The sequence below is a fragment of the Passer domesticus genome, chromosome 17, assembly GCF_036417665.1.
Source record: "Passer domesticus isolate bPasDom1 chromosome 17, bPasDom1.hap1, whole genome shotgun sequence".
NCBI lineage: Eukaryota > Metazoa > Chordata > Aves > Passeriformes > Passeridae > Passer > Passer domesticus.
Genome location: NC_087490.1, coordinates 5779279 through 5797350, shown reverse-complemented (window position 1 = coordinate 5797350; position 18072 = coordinate 5779279). Strand labels below are relative to the sequence as shown.

The following is an 18072-nucleotide window of genomic DNA, read 5'->3' as shown; positions in this document are numbered from 1 at the left end:
GCCACCTCCTAAAATTGTGGTTTCTGAGCCATTACTCTGAGTAACTTGCTCTGGTTGTATTTGCTGTGCAGCTGAGGAAACAATATTTCAGCAACTTGTACCATTTTGGAGCAGGGAAAGTTCAACTTGTCCCGGAACCAGCCATGAGCACACCCTTTGATCTGAAGGGCCTGTCCAGTGGATGTTCCCTGCCCAGGCCAGGTACAGAGCAGGGAGCAGCATGGAGAACTCTTGTGCATAGCAAAGGCTTGTGCTATAAATCCAGACTTGTGTTGCATATAATTTGGAAGCCAAACCATGAGAACAACTGTCTTTTAGGATCAGAACTTAGCTGAGAGGCTTGCTCCTGAAAATATTTGCTTTTCTGCTTTGAGATGATCTTGGGGTCATGTTACATTTTTCTTATGAAAAGAGAAACTGGTCACATGGGTCAAATACAACCACTTAGGACAAATGCCTAAATGAAACTTACTGTTTGCCACATGCAAGGAGTACTGGACCATGTAACTCTCACTGCAAGTTTCACCCAGTTCATTTTCTGCAAAGTTTGTTTTCCAACCCTTGCCCTAATGGGAAATTGTTTGTAGAATAGTTGCATTGCCTCGTGAGCTGCTGGTTTTGGTAAGAGATCAGCTGGAGGGGGATCACTTGGATTTCTATACATTTTTTCAATTGGAATTTCTAGTATGTTGATCATAGATGTTATGAATAATGGGTAAGAGATAACAGAGTAAAAATTATTTTATAGCAATCCATCTTTGAGTTGGGGTACATAGATGGACACAGTGAGGAGGAGAAGGTGGTTTTCCATGGCCCAGCTGACTAATTCAAGTTCCTTCCACCTGGAGAAGTTCTGCCTGACTCCAGAAGTCCTAAAAGCATCATGCACTGTGCGTGTGTACTATAAATAAACTTTTAAAAACATAATTTAAAAACACCTTTGGCAAAGCACATGTTTAACTGAAACCTGTCTGGTCAAGGTTGACTCAGTGGTGTAGGAAGAAGATGGGGAAAGAGCAAGTGGGAGCACATAAATGAAACCTGCTGTCAGAGAAAAGCCACTTGTTTGTCATTTTCAGGCTGTCCAAGCTCTTGGCATGTGAGCTGTGGGAGATCCCTAGCGACTTTGTGTTAGTGAGTGATCTGAGATTTCATTAACAAAGCTGCATCAACAAGGTTAGTTAACCTGTTAGAAAAAGATCAGATGGCTGGGAATCATAGCTGATTCTCCAGTTCTAAGAATCCAAACAGCTCTGGCCGAAGGTCTCCAATCAATTTGACAAAATAATTTCAAGAAGTCCTCTTAATGAATTTTTATGTGTTCCACCCACAGTTTGGATAGCTGCATCCTTTTATTTTGAATGGACAATTCTTTTGATCTGCACAGAACCAGAGGAGGTTTGGGGAGATGAAACTCTCTGAGGGTAAATTGCTCTGATGTTATCTGTGGAGGTATATAATCTATGTAATCTGCACTACTGCTGTCTCAAAGCAGGTCTGACTTACCTGCTTGTTTTTTAAGTTGGATGAAAACATGATGCATCGTCAAGCAAGAAAAAGAAATCTACACTAAGGCTTCTTTAGATGGGGCATTAAGGGGTTAAAGGCATTGCCCAGTCCCAAGGAAGCCTGTTTCAAGGCAGGCATCCACTGGAATAAGGCTTTGCTGCAGACACAGGCAGATGTGCTTGCAGCAAGGATTGCAGCCTTATCAGTAAAGATAAACATGCAAAGGCTTCCAAACCCCTGTGTCCCTGCCACTTGTTTGGGATCCTTTTCCAGAGACCAAGAGAAAATACAAGATCTTCACCAAGATAGATGCTGCGTCCAAAGGGGGCAGCCAGCAGACTTTGCAGACAGAGACCATGTATTACTCTGTGGTTTGGAACAGGTACAGGAGATATTAGTTTACCTGATTCAAAATAGTACTTGAGACCTGGCAGTGTCATGTGGGGTTGGCCCTTTCCCCTCTCTCATCAGTCTTTTGCTGAGTGTCCAAGTGCTGGACAACGCTGGGTTTTGTTGCCCTCACTGAGTTACTTACCATAGCTGATTTCTGCTGCCAAGCAGCCTCCAGGCTTTACTACCCATTTGTTTGCCATTTCCCACAAATACTTTGAATGTGACTTTATTTTAATCCTGATGCTGAGAGGAGGGGAATGGAGATAGTGTTTCTGATAAAAATGCACAGGATCAGCTACAGAATTTTTGGGCACAGAACAGGCCACTTGAGGTGCCTGAAAAAACAGTCACTATGGTAATATTAGGTGTAATTAAGGTGTAGCCTTGAAAATAATACACTTTACTTATTTCTCTCTCCTCCTGTTCTGTCACAGAATACAGCAAAGCAGGAGATGCAGGAATCAAGCACCTGGCTTCTTAAGGTCAAATTCCAAAGGTCTGCATTGAAAAATGCAGAGATTATTCCAGATGGGTGAGAACTGGCACTCTTTTTCTGTCCAGGAAAGTTTGTGCCATTCTGCAGGCTCAGCCTGGGTCCCTTCTGTTTTGCCACTGAGCCTGATTGACACTTACATGTGTGTGGCCTTTTTACACAGTGGTGGACTTAAGTTTGAAAATCCAGACATTTTTGGACTGTGACAACAGTTGGTATGGTGTTTCAATCTGTATTTTATTTTTTAAACATTATATATACTATTTTAAAAGGGAATGTGGCAACTTATTGCAAAAATCAGAGAGGAGAACAGTTTACAGAAATAATTTAATAGTTGCTCCCAGCTGAGTGAGTCTTTGAGTGTGAAAAAAGAGACTTTTTAAAAAAATTCTTTTAAACTCGCAGTGTGATAGATAAAGCTAGTTCTGAGAACGTGAAAATGTGGGCTCCATGTGCTAAAGCTATTTGAAAAGAGGTGTGAGTGAAGGGGCTGAGGTTGGTGTGAACGTCAGACTTCCTGCCTTCTGCACTTTCTGTGTCACAGCTGTAGCACGTTCATAGTGTGGCACTTCTTTTAAAAGGGACTCTGAACTAGCCCAGCCTTTCAGGGAAAGACAAGCTGCAGCCAGAAATTCTGGCCCATCGCAGGATGACAAGAGGAAGAGCTTTGTTACTAGCTTGTGTTTGATCTTAGCTGCTTTTTTTCTGCTCTCAGTAGCATGCTAATGATACCTGTGGGAGGTGAAAAATGGGTGAATTCCTGCTAGGGTGCGGACAGGTTTGCAGTTTAGTTCTTGTCCTCTTCTTCCCCTCTGGTAAAAATTTTGGGGGCTGTCCCAGATACATAAAAAGGAACTTTTTCCTAGAATAATTTCTGTCCTATATCTGCTGAGGTGTCTGAATCAGAAAGGCAGTAAGCAGTTGACTCAGTTTGTTTTGTCTCCTCTCCCCCTTTCTTATGTTTGAAATTATGAGTATTTATGGGAAATGACTGGCTTGAAAGTCTAGGACAAGTCTGAGCTGCCCATAAGCCATTCCTTTTCTACAGTTCAGTTTTGCCTTGTTTATCTTAAACTTTAAAGCTGAAATGCCAAGTGCATCCTAAATCCCCTTTTGTTTCAAATGCCAGAGTTGCCAGTTTCACATTTCTCACTCGTGATTCTCTACGTGTTTTGTCCCTCTTGGTATCAGAGGACCCAGCGGGGTGGGCATGCTGCACCCTGGGTCAGAAGAACAGGGAGATGGTGAAACAGAAGAGTGCCAGACCTGCAGGCAAATACACCCCAGTTTCTGCTGCTGCCCGGGGAGAGGGTCTGCAAGTCTGTGATAAGGGATGGAAGGAGACCGAGAGGGATGGGTGGGCCCCAGAGGCGGTGATCTGAATGCCAACATATCTCACTCCAGCTTTGCAAGGAGCAGCATGCAAGTGCTTCAGAGGGAGGGCTACTTGTGGTCTGTGGTTTAGGGAGTTGACACAAATAGTCTCTGAACCCTTTTTTATGGGCCTGCAAAGGAGTGCTCTCTCTGGGGAACTGGAGCCTGTTGTCCTTGCTGTAATCCTTTCTTGCTTAGCAGGTTCGAGGCTGTGCTCAGAGCAAGCAGCCATGGCTGGCTGACAGAAAGGGCAGTTTAGCATCCTGCACGGTTTGTGCTGTGTTAGATCGGAATGGGAATGTTGGTAATTAAACACTTAGGTCAGGGTTTCTGTTCCTAAACTACGCCTGTAAATCAGCAGTTGAGTTCTGTGGCCGGCAACCTTTGACAAAATTTCTGTGCCCAAGAACTGTGTGGGCTAGGCTATTTTTAAACCTCTTTCAATAAGTGCACTGTGTAACATTTTTGTGGACAGAAAATACAGAACAGGGTGTTGACCTTCATTGCTGATCAAACTTCAGTTTCACCCAGATATAACTGATAGCAGGTCTTACCTGGATTTGCTTTCTATCGAAGCATGTAGGTGGTCACATGGAGGGGAAGTGAAATACTTCCATAATATATATATCACAAATACCTGGAGATAGAGTAAGAAGAAATAAGAATAAAGTGTGTTGTAGAGGAAAATGCATTGCAAATCTTTCAACTTCAATGAGAAAACATTCCCATAGTTCAGATACTTCATTCTACATGAAGGCTGATGTTGAACCTAATAAAAATCATCCAGATGGAGAGAGATCACTACCTAGTACTGAAATATCAGAGCTCCTCTTGGCACTGTGCTCCTTGTACCTAGCAAAGCACTGGTTACACTGATCTCCCAGCCTGCTTCCCTTCCAACTGGGCATTCTATAGGGATGTCCAGAGGGAATCTTAGTGATCCCACAGAGAAACCTGTTTGCTTAAGAGGACATATGTACATCTTTTAACAATCTGGTTGTGTACCTTCTTTGTGGGAGGATCCCTGACCTTATACAGAGAGGGACAAGTGCTAATTAACTTAATTCTGGGAACAGGAGGTGGTATGACCTTTTCCAAAGTGATTCTTTTGGGCTAGAGTTTACAGAGAGGTATTTGCTAGGACTGATGCATGGGTTTGCTATGAAAACATTATTCATACAGAGGTGTAAACTTCCCTGGTGTGGCCAGGGAAGAAATTAACCTCCCAATCTTTCTGGGTAGGGTTCATGGTTCCTTGTCTAAAAATTGTTGGCATGGTGTCCAGATTTATGTTATTTGGTATCAAAACACAGTTACATTTTCTATCATGTCTTTTAGCACTGAGCACAGCAAGTAGATCCAAGTTATTATTAGATCATTGTTTTGGACACCACTCACTGGGTTGTGAACACCCCATCTTCTACTGGCAACACAAGAGGAAATTAATTTCTGGGGAATTTTTTTCTGAACTATCAAGGTGTTATTTATTCTGAGCATCTTCCAAATTTCAATCTCTTTTGCCAGAGAAATGGTAAGACCTCTTAATGCCATCTCTTTGCTGTGCTCCTTCTGTGCAGCTCAGGGACACAATTACAAGCACTGAGTGTGCCTACACCATCCATTTTTTGTTCTTAATACCAGCACGAAGCAATCAGTCCCAGTTGCTCCAGTGCAGACAAAACCAGAGGCAGCTACAGCAGTGCCTTAGCAGCAAGTGCAGAGAGCAGGGCGTGTGGAGAGGTGCCTGAGGTGGCAGGACAGAGGGCGGCTGGTGTGGGGAATGAAATGCAGCCCCAGGCTGCTGTGAGCCCCTGGCTGGCCACGTGTCAGCCTCACAAAGCCCCTAGGAGCCTGGCTGCACAGGAGCGGGCAGAAAGCTGTCCATGGTGTCTTACAGCAGAGAAAGGTAGCAAGGCAGCTGATAAAACTGAATTTTCCTCAGGCAAAGAAATATCTTTGCTCCCTGTTGCCTTCTGATGTATTTTTAAAAACCCCAACAAGGCACAACTCTCCCTCATTCCCCACCACCACCGCCAACAACAAAAAAGCACAGGCCTGCTGGACCCTAAGAGAAACAAACCCAGGCACCTCTTTGGAAAACGCTGCCGAGGCCCGCGGCCACCCCGCATTCCTGAGGCGGCCGCGGGCCTCCTCCCGCCGCGCTCCGCAGGCCGCTCGGCCGCGCTTTGTGCTGCCCCGACGTGCCCGCGCACGGCCCCCGGGGGCTCGCACCGCTCCCCGCCGTGCCCCAGCCGCGGCCTCTGCTGCCCCTGCTCAGGGCAGCAGAAGCCTTCGCCATGCGGCATTTCGTGCCACGTTCATTCAAAGGACAGCTCCGTGTCTGAAGGGCTGCCAGCCCCGCGAAGCAAACAACTGCCACATCCTCATCCTACTTCTTGTCACGGCACTGCAGTGGAGCTGGAAGTTTTTCAGCAATGTAACTAAATGATTTTACCTTCATTTTGATGAAAATGAAGGTAAAATCCCTATATCCCAGTTGGTTTGACCCCTATTTACAAAGATCTAGAAATGCATGTATGTAGAAGAAATATCTACATGAGTGAAAATGTGCCCTGCTAATATTAAAAGGTGCACGATGGAATTTTGCCTAAGGATAAAATGTCATTTTAATTGAAAGCTGCTGTAACTTGATAGGGCATATCCACAACAGTCTTGAGGATCTACTTTAAAATACAGTTAAAGACAGAGACAACTCCCACCACTCTGTCTCTTAGAGCTACATGTCCTCTTTGATCCATCCATGGTGCTTATGATTCCTAAGAGACATGCATACTGCCAGTAGTCTGAGCTCATTAATATTTATATGATACCTTTCATCTGAGGATGTGTGCTTTGCAATTATTAATTAAAAACCATTTCACAAACCCCTAAAATTTAGCTCCATTTCATAGCTTATAAAATGAAGACCAAGAAAGTTTGTGTGTCCTTTGCATGAGACAAAACGAGATTAGGAATGTGGAAGCTTGTCTGCATGGAATTCTGCTGTGCTGTACTTGTTTATCTTTTGCCAGTAACTTTGGACAAGGCAGCACAGGTTTGCTTTGACAATAAGATGCACCATAATCCTGTATTACCTAGGCAATACTGAGAAGAGCAGTGAAGGGAGCCTTCTCTTTTATTCTGGTTCTTCACACAGTACTTGCTTGCCTTTTAGAAAGCTTCTTTAAAAATACAACCTGGAAATGCTTTGTCAGCCCTGCGGACCACATCCCAAGTGAATATTTACTTGAATATGTTAAACCTTTCCCTTGCACGCTGTACTTTAGTTCCCATGTTAGAGCAGATAGAAGGGATGGTGGGTTATAATCCACACCAGACATGGGCCCTTTCCTCTCAGTCCTCCCTGGTGCTTTTGGAATGAAGGAGCTCGGCTCAGTGTGAGACTGATAACGGGAGGAAGGGCTTGCCATGCAATTAGGCCAGTTCACTGTAAACACCTAAGTTGCACAAGTGGCTCAAACTTTGATCTTTTTGTTGTGGAAAAGAAATCTGAGACTCTAATACCTGCCCTCAGTCACAAACAAGGAGGTGGACATTACTCAAGCCCAACTGTGGAAATGTAAATATAGTTAAATGTGATCAAAATGGAAAAAGCACATCTTTATTCCCTGCTCCCCAGTGTATTGCTCACTTTTACCAGGGGCTCCTACTCTGACTTGCCTAGCTCTGTTTGTGAATGCAGGCCCCAGTCTCACACCTGAAACACCCAAATCCAAATGCTCCCGAGTGCTGTCTGGGATAAGGTTTAAGCCACAGGTGTAATTAAGCTTTTAAGTGGTAAGCCTATTTGGTTAGGGGCACACCTAGAGCCTGCAACAAGCTGGGAGAAAAGCGATCAGTTTTTCACACTGACAGGTGGTTCCTGAAATACTGCTGGAAGGGTTAAGAAGAAGCTACAGCGTTTGAGATTCTCCTAGTATTTAGTGCAACAAGTCTCAGAACAAGGTCTCTGTGGATCCATCTGGCTGTCCTAGTGAGGTGGGGTTTGATTTTAATTACAAACCTGGTAATGGATTATCAAAATGATGGTTTTGCTGAAGCCTTGGGCACAATCTTCATAGTCCTGTCTTCTTTTTCTCTCACACCCTCCTTCCAAAATCTGCCTTTGCAAACACTGGAGCAAAAGGATAAGTTTTGTAGGAGTGTAGGCTGTTAGCCTGTGGTCTCTTTTACTATTGGCATTTATGCCTCTGATTAGATTTTTAGAGGAAAAATGTCATAGTAGGTTGTCTGGTAAAATGCTGGTGAATATTTTAAGATGCAAATACTCCTAGGCATTCAATGAGCATAAAAAAATGAGGGATGTGAGACTACAGCAATTCCTCACCATTCTGATTTTTTTGCACTGTGTCATAGCTTTGCTTTTACAATCATTAGAAGAGCATGAGAGCTTTGCTTTGCATAGCCTTGAGTTCTTGGGCAAGGATTTAAACATGGAACATTAAGACATGTTAGTGAACATGTCCTAATTAGTCTCTTCCTTGGCTACCACATCCTCAAATGCCACAAGCCTTAGCTACACTATACCTCTCAAACACCTTCAACAATATAGCATTTTATCCTAGTCTAGACAAAGTCTTAAGGGTTATGTTGTCTAGTCAACTAATCACTCCTTTTAGTGGGAAAACTGCTTTTCCTTTAGGATTGTTTCTCTGTTTTTTCCTCCTTGCTGTGTCTTTTCTCCTCCTTCCCTCTGCATACCTTCCCTGCAGCAACTCCTGTTCCATCTGCTGTAATGGAAGCATTAACTATTTAATTGCTGATTAGGAAAATCTCATCACGTGGGCTTTGCAACAATACTGGAGTGGGAGGCAAGAGGAAGGAGATGTGTGAGTTCCCAGTTCTGCATCACAAGCTGACCTGGGAGGACATTAGTCATTCTTGACGCCATGAGGGTGTTTAACATCCCTTCAGTCTAAGGGGTACAACACTTGAATGGGATTTGGATGTACCTGAGCCCTTGTCATCTCTTGCTGCTGAACTTGCTATTTGACCTCGAGCAAACTAGGCTGGGTCTTTCATCCCTTAAGTGGATAGAGGGCAAGTACTGTAGCTGAGTGCTTTTTGATTCTTAAATGCAGAAAACATATTCATGCAAAGGACTAGTTGCTTGTCTTGTATAGTAAAAAGTACTGTGAGGTTTTGAAATCTTTTCTGTGTGCTTCTGCACCAAGTTGCAGAGGGTGAGATGAGAAGCTGGAGGAGATCTGCAGTTCTCCAAGCAGTGAAAGCCCTTTTAGCTCTGCATTCCCAAGCAGACATATGGGGCTTTTGCCCAACTGACTTATTTCCTTGTGTGATGCAAATTCAGCTGGTGGCCCCCTTCTCTCCCCCTGGCATCTGCTATTCTAAGCATTCGCGTGGGTTATCAGCATTTCAGCTCCTCTTTGCACTTCCAGCACCCAGTTGCCACAGTGGGGTGTAGTCTGTAGTACGATACTTGTGAAAACTCAGCAGGCTCGGAGGGGGCTGAGGGTGATGTGGTAAGAAAAGGTGTGCAGGTGGACTCTGCAACCCACGTAGTCAGTCTCTGCCCTCAGGGCTTTCTGTGGCTCCTAGTAATTGCCAGTTTCTCACTTGGTTTTGCAGGACTCTGAAAGTTGCGTTGGAGATGGGAATCAGACCTTTTTCATTCTGTTGTGAAAGAAAAAGGACTGAAATATTGGGATAATTGGAGAACTAATGAAATTGCTATTGTAAAAGACAAGAAAATTGTATTCTTAGCAATTAGCAAGGGAAAGCATTTCAGTCAGACTGAAACTATCTTCTCTTTTGTTTGGGGAGTTTATTGTTAGCAGATGTTTAATTTCCATAAGCAATTAATATTTGGAAAGCTTAAAATTATTTGTATATATGTAAAAACCCCTTGTATTTTACTTCAGTGATGGAGTAACCACTCACACAATGTCTCCTCAAAGATACCACAAAGGCCAGAACTGGCCTTCTTGATTCTTTTAAAGAAAACATGGGTGTATGTGTAGGAGAGTGCAGAGGAGAGGGTAACTCTATGTATGGGCACAGAATGGATGTAAAGGGACAAAATACCTTTGAGGAAAGGGACAAAAATGCCAAAATACTTCTCTTGCTGTCTACCTCTATCACTAACAACCCCTACTTCCTCTCCCCCAACCCCATGTCAAAAAAAATAATAAATTCCATTTAGAAAACATCCTTGAAGATCACGTGGCAGCTGGCAAAGGCTGCTGCCCCTTCTGCCAGAGGCAGTTTAGGCTCTTGAAACAAAGCAAACTGGGTTGAAATTCTAGGCATTAAAAAACTAAAGCAGCTGCCTCCCTGACATCCTGGGTTGGACTCTGATTTCAGTTTCGCTTCTGCTAGATCTTGGGTAATGTCATTGCTACGTGTAACTGAAATGAGAACTGGGGCTGCTAATCTTGACATTGGGTCACCCAGTAGTAATCCATTTGTTATCTCTGTTACATTTGTGAGAGCACACACACCCACTCCCTTTAGACTGCAGTAATTTATTTGGCCTATTTTATGTCTGATGGTCACTTGAAACTGTACCTCTTGCCTGTCAGCAGCTGTAGTTGTTTTGCTAAGTGACGATCTAAAGTGAGACTTCCTTGTGCAAATGTGTATTTTAGACACTGTCACCAGAAATCCAGTGGCTCTACTCTCTCCCTACCCCTCTCTCCCTATCCCCTTCAGCTGTTTAGCTTTCAGGACACATGGCTTAAATGAACGTATGCTTGGAGTTTGCAAAATGGCTTGAATGACAGGAGAAATCGGATCACACAATGAGAGTTCAGAACCCAGCCACCAATTGGTACAGCAGGAGTCTGCAGCTCTCTTACGCTCATTATTGTCTCAGCATAACATCCAGGACTGTGTGTTTCTCACGTCCCCTCTGAGAAATGGGCACGCAGTGGAAAGGAGCGGGCGGAGGAATGTCCCCCTCCCTGCCAGCGGGGCTGCCAGCCTCCGCGCTCTGTGGTACCCCCGGGCCTGCGGGGAGCGGGGTGGAGAAGGGCCTGCACACCTTATTGTGCCTTCTTTGCTTACGCTGGAGAATCTCCAGCTTATCCTGCCAGTGCAGTGACTGCATGTGGAGGAGGGGGAGAGGTTGTGTTGCAAGCTCTGAGAAAATTAGTTGTCTCTATTTTATCTTTTGCAGCTGCAGCACTTTTTTTTTCTCCCCTCATCATTCCCCCCTCCCCATGCGAGTGGTATGTCTGAACCATATCCTTCAAAACCAGTTTTCTAAGCAGATTAGATGGGCAGCAGAAACAGCTATGCAATCAGGCAAAAATGTGCACTCAAGCCTTCATTTCACGGAGTGGCCAAAACAGTGTCTACCACCTGCATTTTTTTACTTAATTCTCTCCCTTGCTATTATTCTACAGTGCTGTTGTCTGTCACTGTTGTAGACTGAAACAAAATGCTCATTCTGATCCTTAATTATATAAAAATTAGGGAGGGGAAGGAAGATGGGCTCCACACAAGTACTCATTAACATGAAACATAGAGCATGCTTCCGAGCTGGCATGCTTCACCATGCAAGGTGACATTTGCTCCCCGTGAGCGTGGGGAAGGGTAATCTGGGGATTACCCTCACGTCCTCTAAGACCAATCCTTCCCTGACCAGTCTGGAAAACCAATGTCTCAGTTTATTGCTCCTTAAATTCAGTATACTCCCCTGGACTGCCACTGCCAGTGGATTTGGTCTCTTGCTACCCCATATATTTCAGTGCTCCCTATCAGCCTTGTTGCATGCTAGGAATCTGACAATAGTGGTCTTCACCTGCTTTGAGATATCATGGGAACTCTTAAGCACTGGAATTGGTTTCATGTCTGGTCTCTCATAGGACAATGAGCTGAATTTGGGACTAAGCTCTCCAGACAAGTTTGGAAACCTTATGTCTTGTTCAGTGTGGGTGGAAAATAGGGATAGGTTAGTGGGCTGAGTGGCAGACCTGAGGAAGAGAGAGTTGAGTAAGCCTTGGCTGTCTTCCAAGAGAGGAAACAGAGCAAAGTGTCCCAGGAGCCAATTGTTGCTCCTCTAGAGGAGAGGCAGGAACCCAGAGCAAGGTGATCAAGTAATGCTTCTTGCTGTGAGTCTGGAGAAGCAACTTTGTGCTTCTGAGGGAAGAGAAGTTGTATGACAAAACTAGAAAAGAGAAATTGGAGGTTGAGGTTAGGGGTGGGGGAAGAGAGAAGGAGAGAAAATAACCTTTTATTTTCTATAGAGGGTATGAAGAAGGAAGGAAAGAGAAACTAAACTGAAAACATTGGTATGCGTTGTAGGGTAAGAAAGAATCTACTATAAACCCAGACAAAGAAAATTTTATTTGAAATACTGGTAGAAAACTGCTTTAACATGTTGGCATGAAGCACTTAATTTTCTTCTGCTGATCCCTCAAAAGTAAAAAATTACTTTGAGAAGAATTAAAAATTGCAAACAAGAGAGACTCAATCTTGCTGGCAAAAAGGGGGTGAAAAAGTGGGTGGAAAGCTGGTTGAATGTGTCAACCACAAAAGCGGTGAGATACGGTTGTAGAAAATTCAGGTTTTAAAACACAAGGAAATTGTGCAGAGATATTTCTCACACTGACTCGTAAATAGCATCTTTGGGTGTGCAGCATTGCCAAATTTACCCTTGTTACAGGGGCAGCTTACAGTGAGTTCCCACCATAGCCATACACCATCTGTTTGAATTACTTAGAGGAAAGGTTCGTCTCCTTATTCCCCTTCTATTAGATGTGACAGATTAATGTCTTTGAGGGCAGATCACTGTTAGGCTAAATCTTTCTCTGGTTATGATTCCTTATAACTATAAAACAGTCACAAGGTTATGGGGTTTAAAAAGAGAGGTTTATTGCAGTTTCCAGCACTGAAACTACAGGCTAAGTGTCTCTCCTTTTCTTTTTTTTGAAGAGCAAATCAAATCCATCCATACAGACACACACTCTGCCTTCTCTCAGATGTACAGACCCGGGGGAAGAACACACAATACAAGAGCTGCATCATACAGTCTGCAGCAAAACTACTAAAATAGCTTTCTGTGAATGCATCTTCCCTCTGAGTCCTCTCCACTTGTTTTAAGAACTGTTTGCTGAGCATGAGTTGGTGGCACCCCAATGTTTGGGGCAGAAGTCGGAGCCTTCAGCAGCTCTACCAGCAGTTGTTTCTACCAACTGCTCATAAAAGCTGTGCCCGTGCCTTGGCTTGAAGCTGCAAGGTATTGACTGGTCAGACATCTGTTGCAAAGCCTCTGGTTCAATACTTGTCAGACTCCAAACTAGTCGTTAAACTCAGCTGATGAGCTAAATCCTACAGTCCTTAGGTCATGCCAGGAGCTGTGCAGGAGGCAGAAGGGTGCTGATATTGCTATAATTTAAGTTCCCTGCTGAGGAAGTTTCTGCAGGAGTGAGATTTGTTCATGGTATTATTTTTATGCCAGTTTGTAAGAATGCTGCTGTGGTCAGTAGGAGACTGATCTGAATTTTCCTTGGAGTGGCTTTTTCAGGGAACATAGTTTCTTTAAAATGGAAACATTGTTTTTCTCCTAGAAAAGCACAGTGCTAGATTTCTGATCAGCTGTAAAAGTAATAAACTAGCTTTTACCAGAAATGTTACACTGATCGGTCTAAGCTGCCTGAATGGGAATACCTCTTTGTTTTGCTTTTCTCTAACTGATCTAAAAGGCTTCACTTGGGATTGGTTCAAACCATTGCATGGGATTCCAGGTCATCCTTAACTGCTCAGAGAGCTGCTGACTGAGGTACCTACTCTGCAGGGCTCCAAGGGCCCTGGCCTTGCCATGTGGCAGCACAGGTGTCCCAGGGGCCATGCTGTGCCACAGGAGGCCTCAGAGTGTGCTTTGGGAGCTGCCTTCCCTCACGGGACTCTCACCCAGAAGTGGGGCCAGGGTTACCAGGCTGCCAAGCTGCAGTGGCTGGGGCAGTGCAGCACTGTGGGAAGAAGAGCAGCTCAACATTGCACTGACTCAGAACAAAATTTCTCAGGTCAGGTCACCAAACCAAAATGAACTAACTTTGGTTTCAGTAATGTAAAATATTCCATTTCAAATGACACAACATGCACTGGTGTTCACAAATACGTTTCCTTTTTTTTGTTGGTTTTTTTTTTTCTTTTTAAACTTGTGAACTTCCATTCTACATAGTCTCTAATTTCAGTTTTTCTGCCCGAATTGGGATGAGAGCAAATGTTGAAATACTGGAATTTCTTCCTTTCTGGGGAGGAGGCAGCTGGTGGGTAAGACCAACCAGTTTCAGGGTTGGGACAAGTGATTCTGAAGCCCTGCACAGCGGAGCAGAGCAGGTGATGGAGGGGCAGATAGGCCATGGAGGGGAGGGGAACACACGGGCAGAAGGAGGGAAGTAGGAGACAGGAATGAGAAACAGCAATGAGGGCTAGAACAAAAGATAAGGAGGAGAGAGCAGAAGTTTCTTCTTGGCTCCCTGGGCTGTAGAACAGCTCTGTTTCTGTGCTATTACACTGCTGGTCGTGCCTGGCTCAGCACCCTGTGCTTGGCCAGGTGTCCAGCAGGTGTGTGGGAAGGTGCCACTCCGAGAGCTCCTGTCCCAGAGCACGGGAGGAGCTCCTTGGAGAGGTCGGGGCTGGGTGAGGTGGAGCTGGGGGTCACAGCAGTGCACGGCCAGGCAGTGCTGCAGGGTTTCACTTCTGCTTGCAGATGGAGCAGGGGTGAATGCAGGATCAAAAGCTGAGCACTTCTGAGTTCTCATCCTGGCTCTGAGCAGGGCACTGCAGCCCTTGTGAGTTACAGACCCTCTGCCACTGAGTCTTTTTCTGCAAAGTAGAAAGCACAGGAATACTCTTCTCTGGTGGGAGTAGGAAGAAGCACTAGTGACTGTTCTTAACACTGCAAAGTATTTATTATTTAGCAAGTTTCTTGACTTTTAAAAATAAACCAAATTGATACACTCCATCCATCAGCAGTGCCCTCGAGGAATGAGTAGCTAATTAGAGAGCAGGACTTGTGAAAAGACAAACCTGGGTTATGCACAGAACAGGTTTCTCCAGTATTTATTGCCTACGTTACTGGCCAAGCTTCCTTGTAAGTAATAGTCAAATAATCGGCCTGGGTCCTTTTGTGAATGGCTTGAGTCTGTGTGGTCCCTCCTTTGTTAGAGCAACTCATGGCTTCTGAAAGCTTCTGCACCCCCTGTTCTAAACAGCAGAGCCTGGTGGCACCAGCTGCTTCTGCCTGGAACAAACATTTGCATGTGACATTAAAAAGAAAAAAAGCTAGTTTCAAAATGTATTTTCTTTTCCTTATCCCCTCATTTTTTAGCCCTAGTTCAAACTCTGGAAATATTTAAAAGATTAATATATTTAGCTTTTGCTACAAGCATCTTTTAAACAAGTAAAGCTTTAAGAAAAAAGAGAAATCTTTCCTTCAGAAATAAGACAGCAGCCAGTGTTTGGAAATATTTTAACAATAGACCATATGGGAGTCCCAAACTATTAAGCTTTATTATTCAGAAGGCGGAAAATGTGGTTTGATATTCAATTGATATACAGCATAAATGAGAGCCGCAGACTCGGCTCCCTTGAGCTGGGATTCAGATGTTCTCTTGAATATAATAACCAATGCTTTGGCCTAGTTCCACAGAATGCATCCAGCCTGCTGATCACAAGCCAAGAAACTGTAGGCTTTTTTTCCCCTTCTCCTCTCTTCTCCAAACTACTTTCCTCTCCTGCCAGCATGAGCTTTTGGCCTGAATATAAATCTCCTGATACTGGATGTGTATAGAAAGTGGGGAGGATGCTAATGGTGCACAGCAGTGGAGCTCTGTGTGTGCATGTGTGTGTTTGTTTTTCTTCTGCTTTCATGGTAAGGTTTTCCCCTTGCACTGTGCTCTCAGGGGGTTACATTGGTCATCCTAGGTGGGAGCTTCTTTGTTCATGTCTCACTGGTTTTTTCGTAGTGCTGTGGGAGCAGGTGAATATCTTTTGGGGTTACTGTGAAGTGGTGCCAGAGACCACGAGAGTGTGGAATTTATTGGAGGGAGAGACTGGAAGAGGTTTCAGTTTCTTTCAGCTTTCCCCCCCACCCCAGTTTGATTTGCATATATTTATATTTGCTCTTACCCCTTTCTATCACATCTTTCTTAACTTTCCTGTGGGGAAAAGAACCCATAAAAGCTGCTTATAAAATACTATGTACTGTGCTGATTTACACCCATGTACCATATATACATGGACTAAGATTGCCTGTATGTAAAAGAAGGCTGAAATATTGATACTGTGATCAAGTTATGGCAGACTGGATCACCTATTTTTTGACACAGGATCCCTTTGGTACTGACATCCTCAGCTGTGTTGAGTCCTATCTTTTCCATCGTCTCAGGATCTCTGTGGTTTGTGATTTCCCCTGAGTAGGCAGGAGACACCAGCATTAAGGTATCTTGCATTTTTCTCGGGAAGTATGGTAAGCCCAAGAAAAAAGACTCCCACTTTATGTGTGAGTCCAGGAATGCCTCTCATGTAGAACACTGGAGAGAATCTAAATTATGCATGGTGAATATGAAGTTTAGTTTTGGCTTCTGTCTTTTCTCCATTTCTCTTTTCAGTTGTTCATGATAGCTTAAATTTTCCGTATTTTTGTCTCAACCCACACTCAAATTTTTTCCTTTGGGGAAAACTGGAGCAAAATCAATTTTAGTGTAATTTTTCAAGACTCCTTGACTTGCACTTACATCTGTTTGGTGTGGGGGAGTGGAATTTTATCATAAAGCGTTTGATTTATTTAATGTATTCAATAAGCATCGAAGATGTGCCAGGTACTTTCTCAGCCCTTTTGGATGGGAAATCTTGCAAGCTAAGAACTTAATAAACAAAGAAGTTCCAGAACTCAAAATTTCCCTGCTGTTAAGGTCTCCGTATATCTAAGGAATAAACCAGGTTTGAACAAAGCAGATGCTAAGACTTGTAAAGTACAAAATGTCACAGACAGTACCGATGAGATCTGTAATTGAAACAACTATTTTTTTAAACATATTTCCTGAACCTGTTATCTGCCCAACTTAAAATCAGCTGAGATGTGCTCATGCAGGAGCTCTACTTTCATTGCAACTGTGAGTCTGTTTCTGTTGGTGAAGCTGCACCAAGGGCTCATCTAAACAGGGTCATTGATTGAGACCAAGGTAAGTTACAAATTGAATGGAGGAGCTATTCTCAGTTAACTTCATCATCCTAATGAAGAGGCCATTTGGAATAGTTAATAAGGAATAGCTGTTCTGGAATAATCCCTTTTTAAGACAAACCCTCACTGTTTCTGTAATTGCATTCCAGGAAGCTATTCTGTTCTGAATCAGCATGGGATAGAGTGCCTAGAAGACGTTCAGACCAAGCACAGCTAGCGGTGAGTGGGCAATACACACCGGGATGCCCTAGTGCAGCCATTCCAAGTGAGCAGCAGAATAGCCTAACTGCTTGTCTGTACATCTCTCCAAAAGGCAACTGAAAGTAAATATGAAAATCACAGTACGAAGGCCTCTGTCTTAGCAGGGATGAAGTCTGAGCTGCCTGTTACTGTCTGAGCATTAGCCTGGCGTTACGGACAGAATGCATGTCTCAACCTGTAACTGATCACAACTTGATTAAATGTTGGGGTGTGGAAAGGACTTGTGTGCTTTTTCCCAATGTGTATATTTACATCATTATGTGGGAGCAATCAATTTATCAAACCCATCAGATTATTCAATAGTGGGGAAAGACAATTGGTTGGAAGAACATGTGTATTGTTTTTAAGGTGGATAGAAAATTGGTTTCAAAGAAATTCACACAATCCCTTTCATTTGAGGAAAACCTACACTAACAAACTAATCAAGGTAAGGGAAATTCAGTAATTTATAATTGCCGATAATTTTAAATGCCATGGAAGTTTTCCTGCAGCATAAAATTTCGTGCTTGTCCTTGCTAAGGAGGATGGGCTTGAGCAGAGGTGGTGCTCTTGTACTTCAGTACATTGTAGTTGGGATATAGCTGCTGTTAATTCATGGTTCTCTTGACTTTTGGAATTCCTCTATTCCCTTAAAAGGGAAGGTGGCAGCCTGGAGTGGAGAAGCTCCAACTGCAGCCCTCTGGATGTTAATCCACCCCGACTTTCTTAAGCCTCCTACTTAAATCATTATCTTAATGAATCACCATTGCTGCTGTCTTCAGTGCTACACAGGAACATGCAAATTTTAAACAGCCTGGGGGAAAGTCCTTTTTGTCTGTAAAATGTTCTGATACTTGCATTTAGATGTTACCATGATAGGTGCCTTGGA

At 43.7% G+C, this 18072-nt stretch overlaps 1 protein-coding gene and 1 long non-coding RNA gene across 10 annotated transcripts in view; one reads left to right on the top strand and one right to left on the bottom strand.

The window, feature by feature from the left end:
* The window catches only part of LOC135282515 (uncharacterized), a 214049-nt gene that overhangs the window by 69067 nt on the left and 126910 nt on the right, over positions 1-18072 (bottom strand). The window contains exon 5 of the long non-coding RNA XR_010348646.1: positions 4324-4406. This is a non-coding gene — a long non-coding RNA (uncharacterized LOC135282515). The remainder of the gene's footprint in view (positions 1-4323; positions 4407-18072) is intronic.
* The window catches only part of HIC2 (HIC ZBTB transcriptional repressor 2), a 71279-nt gene that overhangs the window by 22776 nt on the left and 30431 nt on the right, over positions 1-18072 (top strand). For 2 of the 9 annotated variants that reach the window (XM_064392351.1, XM_064392346.1), the window contains exon 2: positions 17093-17162. The exons of 2 other annotated variants lie outside the window; for them this stretch is intronic. The gene's annotated coding sequence lies outside the window, so the exon portion shown is untranslated. Of the gene's footprint in view, positions 1-7556; positions 7769-17092; positions 17163-18072 lie in introns of those variants that run through there. 5 more of the 9 variants (XM_064392344.1, XM_064392347.1, XM_064392343.1 and 2 more) reach the window with 5 other exon arrangements.